Below are 7,952 nucleotides of genomic sequence, written 5' to 3' on the forward strand. Positions count from 1 at the left end.
CAGCCGCCTATGCAGCTTCAACACGATACCATAGTTCATCAAGAGTAGTGACTGGCGTATTGTGACGAGCCAGTTGCTCGCCCACCATTGACCAGACGTTTTCAGTTGGTGAGAAATCTGGAGAATGTGCTGGCCGGGGCAGCAGTCGTACATTTTATGTATTCAGAAAGGCCCGTACAGGACCTGCAACATGCGGCCGTGCATTATCCTGCTGAAATGTAGGGTTTCGCTGGGATCGAATGAAGGGTAGAGCCACGGGTCGTAACACATCTGAAATGTAACGTCCACTGTTCAAAGTGCCGTCAATGCGAGCAAGAGGTGAACGAGACGTGTAACCAATGGTACCCCATACCATCACGCCGGGTGATACGCCAGTATGGCGATGACGAATACACGCTTCCAATGTGCGTTCACCGGGATGTCGCCAAACACGGATGCGACCATCATGATGCTGTAAACAGAACCTGGATTCATCCGAAAAAAAGACGTTTTGCCATTCGTGCACCCAGGTTCGTCGTTGAGTACACCATCGCAGGCGCTCCTGTCTGTGATGCAGTGTCAAGGGTAACCGCAGCCATGGTCTCCGAGCTGATAGTCCATGCTGCTGCAAACGTCGTCGAACTGTTCGCGCAGATGGTTGTTGTCTTGCAAAAGTCCCCATCTGTTGATTCAGGGATCGAGACGTGGCTGCAAGATCCGTTACAGCCATGCTGAAAAGATGCCTGTCATCTCGACTGCTAGTGATACGAGGCCGTTGGGATCCAGCACAGCGTTCCGTATTACCCTCCTGAACCCAGCGATTCCATAATCTGCTAACAGTCACTGGATCTCGACCAACGCGAGCAGCAATGTCGCGATACGATAAACGGCAATCGCGATAGGCTACAATCTGACCTTTATCAAACTCGGAAACGTGATGGTACGCATTTCTCCTCCTTACACGACGCATCACAAGAACGTTTCACCAGGCAACGCCGGTCAACTGCTGTTTGTGTATGAGAAATCGGTTAGAAACTTTCCTTATGTCAGCACGTTGTAGGTGTCGCCACCGGCGCCAACCTTGTGTGAATGCTCTGAAAAGCTAATCATTTGCATATCACAGCATCTTCTTCCTGTCGGTTAAATTTCGAGTCTGTAGCACGTCATCTTCGTGGTGTAGTAATTTTAATGGCCAGTAGTGTATATTTCTTGTTAAACACTAAACATTTGTTCACTAATGCAGTTTATACTGTGGGACTATAAGTTACACAAGACATCTCCATGAGAATTCGAGCGAACTAACAGTTGCTTGTGGCGTGAAACAGAGAGCACATATTTATGCAAACAAGTATTATTGAGCTACTGTTAATAGCACTAAGTTCGGTTGCATGTTAGATACAGAGTTATCTTGTAATACAGAGTTTGTAAACATTCAAGGAAACTATACAGACTGTGAAATACCACTGCATATTTAGGTAACAGATGGCCAGAGAAATCATCCAGTGTTAATACGCAGGTGTACCAGAGTAGTTGTTTCAAAATTTTACGATGTAGAGGACATGGGCATTATACTACAATGTCTGTAAATGCTTAAGAATTAGAAAAGACTGCAGTGGGTACAAATTTAAATAATATTTATAAATAAATTTGCAATGTTCATTATATTTAATTACGATAATTTTGTGGAAAGAAAATGGTTTGTAGCGCACTTGCTTGAGTGATATTGCTAAGATCATACACTAAATTTCACTCTCGTTTTGCAATGAAGTCCTTCCAGCTATTTTGTTATAACATGCAGTTCTATTCATCCCAGTACAACTTCAAAATGACTCATTAGCGGGTATCGTTTTGTTAAGCAAAACGAACTTCACGCCCTGCAATATTCCATAAAACTAGAAATGCTGTAGCTATTATGATACACCATGTACAGAGGCGGCCAGAAAAAAAGTGTACACTCTTTGTCAGGCTCTATCAAGATATCGATATTGTCGCTCGATTTCAGTTATGAGTGTGTTGTGGTATGGTGTTTGGCTCAACAGATGTTAGTACTTTCATCTCTCTATTGAGAAAATAAGATGGCTTGAGCACACTTAACATTCGGGCAACGAAAATGTATCGTGAAGTGGTTTTTCAAGTTTGATAATGCCGTTGAAGTGCAACGTCAGTGGAGGCAGGATTATGAAAAAGAACCGTCAACCCGCCTAACAATTAAACGCATCATTGACAAGTTTGAATTGCATGGAACGATTTCTGATATTCTCAAAGGAAGTTTAGGAACACAGCGTACAGCTACAAGTCGGCTCTCGTGTTGGAAACGTTTGTTAATTCACCACAGAAGTCTGCTACGCAATGTGTACGTGAAGTGGGGTTAGCAGTACGACTGCACGAAGAATTCTGAAAGCTGCAAAGCGGAAAGTTTACATTCCATGATTACTGCACGCGATTAATGAGGATGATCATGATCGCCGAATGCAATTTTACGAATGGTACCAGCAGATGGTGACTGATGACGAACAATTTGTAACACATAATGTAATTATACCCTCAGATGTTACAGATTAAAATTGCGGAATAAAATGTATCGCCGAAAACCTTCTCCGTACGATTGTAGTTCAAAAGATTTCTTAAAAGAATGTTCCAAATACAAAAGGTAATCACTCAAATGCGTGCCCTGTAGCGCTAAACAAGCTTCGTACTGTAAGATAATTTCTGTCATCGCTTAATGGTAAAAATGTACCAAGTGTCGTAGTTATCGTCGTTCATAAGCAACGTTCTCCAGAAGTCAATGTACTTACCCTGTCATTTACAAACGTAAAGTGCTATGCGTAAAAATGTAGTTATTGCGTTCATTGCCGTGACCCTGAGAGTACCATACTGTGACGTATTATTGTGTTACGAAAATAACTGTCTCATTGTAGCTATGCCACAAAAGTCATTACCAAAACATATTTTACTTTCCAGGAGAATGTAGAAAAACTGTGTAGGCATAAACAGACACAGGGCAAAAGCAATAATGAAGATTGTGTCACTCCTAAGTAGCGTCATACTGTAATAGTATAGCTGTCAAATAAACCATGACCTCTGAGAAAGTACTTTAAATAAAAAATGTCTTAATTGCAATAACAATGAATTAGTGTCTGAAACATGTTCCGTTGTGTCTTTCGTCAGTGCGTTTGCACCGGCAACATTCATACTTTGAAAGGCAGAAAATGTGTTTTGACTTAATTGAGGAAAATGTGATGACACAAAACCTGAATCTACGGTATTTGCAAGATTTAGTTCTGTTATTCCGCATTCCCGAGGTGAACAGATACTGATCCATCGATCGACAATAGTTCTCTGTTCACTGATTGTTTCCATTTCTACACCGTTATTTACTGCGCTGTCCATGTCCCTATGTACAACTATCAAATTAATGTCTTGAATATTTACCACAAGGTACGCTACTCTCATCTTCATTGTAATTTCTCAATTTGCTTTCAGCCTAGCATTACATTTTTCACATGCCATGATTGTCACATGATTGTATTTTGCACAATTACACACATAAAACACAATTTGAAAAACAAAAATTGGAAGACACACTAAAATAACACTGAAAATAATAAATATCCAATTAGTTGCAAATGCGACTGCGAAATACTTGGTTCAAAATCCACATGCACCCACAACTGCTTTGCTCATTACAATACAGTACAACAATAAGAAACTATAGCTACAAAGGAAATTCTTCAAACAGTTAAGTGCTGGCAGTAAACAATAACTGATTTCTAATCATGCACTAATTATTCAAACTACAAGAACATCAGAAGGTTCCAGTGAGGTATCCTTGGCTAAGGATCGACAGGTGAAACTTCTTTACTATGAATTTACTTGAACTGCAGAGTGAAACCGAATGCAAGTGAACCTGCTTAAACTGCTGAGTGAAACAGAATGTACTCTCACTTTGCTTGTCTTTATCATTTCATTTCTGACCTACAGAATTTGCTTTGACAAATACAACTCAATCGCAATCTGACTGCTCAAAAATGATAACCTGACTTCAAATAATTAATACAAAAGAATGGCCCTGAAATATAAGAAATCCTAACAATAACCCATACATATCGTAAGTCACTTACCTCACAGAAAATCTTCATTACACGAACTACAGCAATGCAGCGCCAATACTGCCAGCTAAATAAGAGATTCTAACTACTGAAGGCTCTAACAACTCAAAGGCATGTCGTTAGCAAAGGAAAGATTTTGTTGCAGAGCAAACAATGTACTTATATTTAGCAGATTTTACCTTAATAAAGTGACGAACAGTTCAAAAAATTATATAATCTTCAGTAATATATCACCATGACTGATGCACATTTAGACCGTCGACTTGTGCTAATACTGCAAACTTCCAACACTGCTAATTATTAATTTCTAACCTCCATCACTGCTGACTACTCACTCCAAACATCCATCACTGCTGGCTGTTCACCTCCAACTGCTAGCTTGACCAGTCACAGAGTCTCTTACGGAGTGCGCACAGTGCTGTCAGAGTTATTAATGCAGAGCGCTACATAGTACTGCCAAAATTTTTTTTTTGGTCTACTGACTGGTTTGATGCGGCCCGTCACTAATTCCTTTCCTGTGCTAACCTCTTCATCTCAGAGTAGCACTTGCAACCTACGTCCTCAATTATTTGCTTGACGTATTCCAATCTCTGTCTTCCTCTACAGTTTTTGCCCTCTACAGCTCCCTCTAGTACCATGGAAGTCATTCCCTCATGTCTTAGCAGATGACCTATCATCCTGTCCCTTCTCCTTATCAGTGTTTTCCACATATTCCTTTCCTCTCCGATTCTGCGTAGATTCTCCTCATTCCTTACCTTGTCAGTCCACCTAATTTTCAACATTCGTCTGTAGCACCACATCTCAAATCTTCGATTCTCTTCTGTTCCGGTTTTCCCACAGTCCATGTTTCACTACCATACAATGCTGTACTCCAGACGTACATCCTCAGAAATTACTTCCTCAAATTAAGGCCGGTATTTGATATTAGTAGACTTCTCTTGGCCAGAAATGCCTTTTTTGCCATAGCGAGTCTGCTTTTGATGTCCTCCTTGCTCCGTCCGTCATTGGTTATTTTACTGCCTAGGTAGCAGAATTCCTTAACTTCATTGACTTCGTGACCATCAAACCTGATGTTAAGTTTCTCGCTGTTCTCATTTCTACTACTTCTCATTACCTTCGTCTTTCTCCGATTTACTCTCAAACCATACTGTGTACTCATTAGACTGTTCATTCCGTTCAGCAGATCATTTAATTCTTCTTCACTTTCACTCAGGATAGCAATGTCATCAGCGAATCGTATCATTGATATCCTTTCACCTTGAATTTTAATTCCACTTCTGAACCTTTCTTTTATTTCCATCATTGCTTCCTCGATGTACAGATTGAAGAGTAGGGGCGAAAGGCTACAGCCTTGCCTTACACCCTTCTTAATACGAGCACTTCGTTCTTGATCGTCCACTCTTATTATTCCCTCTTGGTTGTTGTACATATTGTATATGACCCCTCTCTCCCTATAGCTTACCCCTACTTTTTTCAGAATCTCTAACAGCTTGCACCACTTTATATTGTCGAACGCTTTTTCCAGGTCGACAAATCCTATGAAAGTGTCTTGATTTTTCTTTAGCCTTGCTTCCATTATTAGCCGTAACGTCAGAATTGCCTCTCTCGTACCTTTACTTTTCCTAAAGCCAAACTGATCGTCACCTAGCGCATTCTCAATTTTATTTTCCATTCTTCTGTATATTATTCTTGTAAGCAGCTTCTATGCATGAGCTGTTAAGCTGATTGTGCGATAATTCTCGCACTTGTCACCTCTTGCCGTCTTCGGAATTGTGTGGATGATGCTTTTCCGAAAGTCAGATGGTATATCGCCAGACTCATATATTCTACGCACCAACAGTGAATAGTCGTTTTGTTGCCACTTCCCCCAATGATTTTAGAAATTCTGATGGAATGTTATCTATTCCTTCTGCCTTATTTGACCGTAAGCCCTCCAAAGCTCTTTTAAATTCCGATTCTAATACTGGATCCCCTATCGCTTCTAAATCGACTCCTGTTTCTTCTTCTATCACATCAGACAAATCTTCACCCTCATAGAGGCTTTCAATGTATTCTTTCCACCTATCTGCTCTCTCCTCTGCAATTAACAGTGGAATTCCCGTTGCACTCTTAATGTTACCACCGTTGCTTTTAATGTCACCAAAGGTTGTTTTGACTTTCCTGTATGCTGAGTCTGTCCTTCCGACAGTCATATCTTTTTCGATGTCTTCACATTTTTCCTGCAGCCATTTCGTCTTAGCTTCCCTGCACTTCCTATTTATTTCATTCCTCAGCGACTTGTATTTCTGTATTCCTGATTTTCCCGTAACATGTTTGTACTTCCTCCTTTCATCAATCAACTGAAGTATTTCTTCTGTTACCCATGGTTTCTTCGCAGCTACCTTCTTTGTACCTATGTTTTCCTTCCCAACTTTTGTGATGGCCCTTTTTAGAGATGTCCATTCCTCTTCAACTGTACTGCCTACTGCGCTATTCCTTATTGCTGTATCTATAGCTTTAGAGAACTTCAAACGTATCTCGTCATTCCTTAGTACTTCCGTATCCCACTTCTTTGCGTATTGATTCTTCCTGACTAATGTCTTGAACTTCAGCCTACTCTTAATCACTACTATATTGTGATCTGAGTCTACACTCCTGGAAATTGAAATAAGAACACCGTGAATTCATCGTCCCAGGAAGGGAAACTTTATTGACACATTCCTGGGGTCAGATACATCACATGATCACACTGACAGAACCACAGGCACATAGACACAGGCAACAGAGCATGCACAATGTCGGCACTAGTACAGTGTATATCCACCTTTCGCAGCAATGCAGGCTGCTATTCTCCCATGGAGACGATCGTAGAGATGCTGGATGTAGTCCTGTGGAACGGCTTGCCATGCCATTTCCACCTGGCGCCTCAGTTGGACCAGCGTTCGTGCTGGACGTGCAGACCGCGTGAGACGACGCTTCATCCAGTCCCAAACATGCTCAATGGGGGACAGATCCGGAGATCTTGCTGTCCAGGGTAGTTGGCTTACACCTTCTAGAGCACGTTGGGTGGCACGGGATACATGCGGACGTGCACTGTCCTGTTGGAACAGCAAGTTCCCTTGCCGGTCTAGGAATGGTAGAACGGTGGGTTCGATGACGGTTTGGATGTACCGTGCACTATTCAGTGTCCCCTCGACGATCACCAGTGGTGTACGGCCAGTGTAGGAGATCGCTCCCCACACCATGATGCCGAGTGTTGGCCCTGTGTGCCTCGGTCGTATGCAGTCCTGATTGTGGCGCTCACCTGTACGGCGCCAAACACGCATACGACCATCATTGGCACCAAGGCAGAAGCGACTCTCATCGCTGAAGACGACACGTCTCCATTCGTCCCTCCATTCACGCCTGTCGCGACACCACTGGAGGCGGGCTGCACGATGTTGGGGCGTGAGCGGAAGACGGCCTAACGGTGTGCGGGACCGTAGCCCAGCTTCATGGAGACGGTTGCGAATGGTCCTCGCCGATACCCCAGGAGCAACAATGTCCATAATTTGCTGGAAAGTGGCGGTGCGGTCCCCTACGGCACTGCGTAGGATCCTACGATCTTGGCGTGCATCCGTGCGTCGCTGCGGTCCGGTCCCAGGTCGACGTGCACGTGCACCTTCCGCCAACCACTGGCGACAACATCGATGTACTGTGGAGACCTCACGCCCCACGTGTTGAGCAATTCGGCGGTACGTCCACCCGGCCTCCCGCATGCCCACTATACGCCCTCGCTCAAAGTCCGTCAACTGCACATACGGTTCACGTCCACGCTGTCGCGGCATGCTACCAGTGTTAAAGACTGCGATGGAGCTCCGTATGCCACGGCAAACTGGCTGACAC

Source organism: Schistocerca cancellata, chromosome 5 (assembly GCF_023864275.1).
Source record: "Schistocerca cancellata isolate TAMUIC-IGC-003103 chromosome 5, iqSchCanc2.1, whole genome shotgun sequence".
Taxonomy (NCBI): Eukaryota; Metazoa; Arthropoda; class Insecta; order Orthoptera; family Acrididae; genus Schistocerca; species Schistocerca cancellata.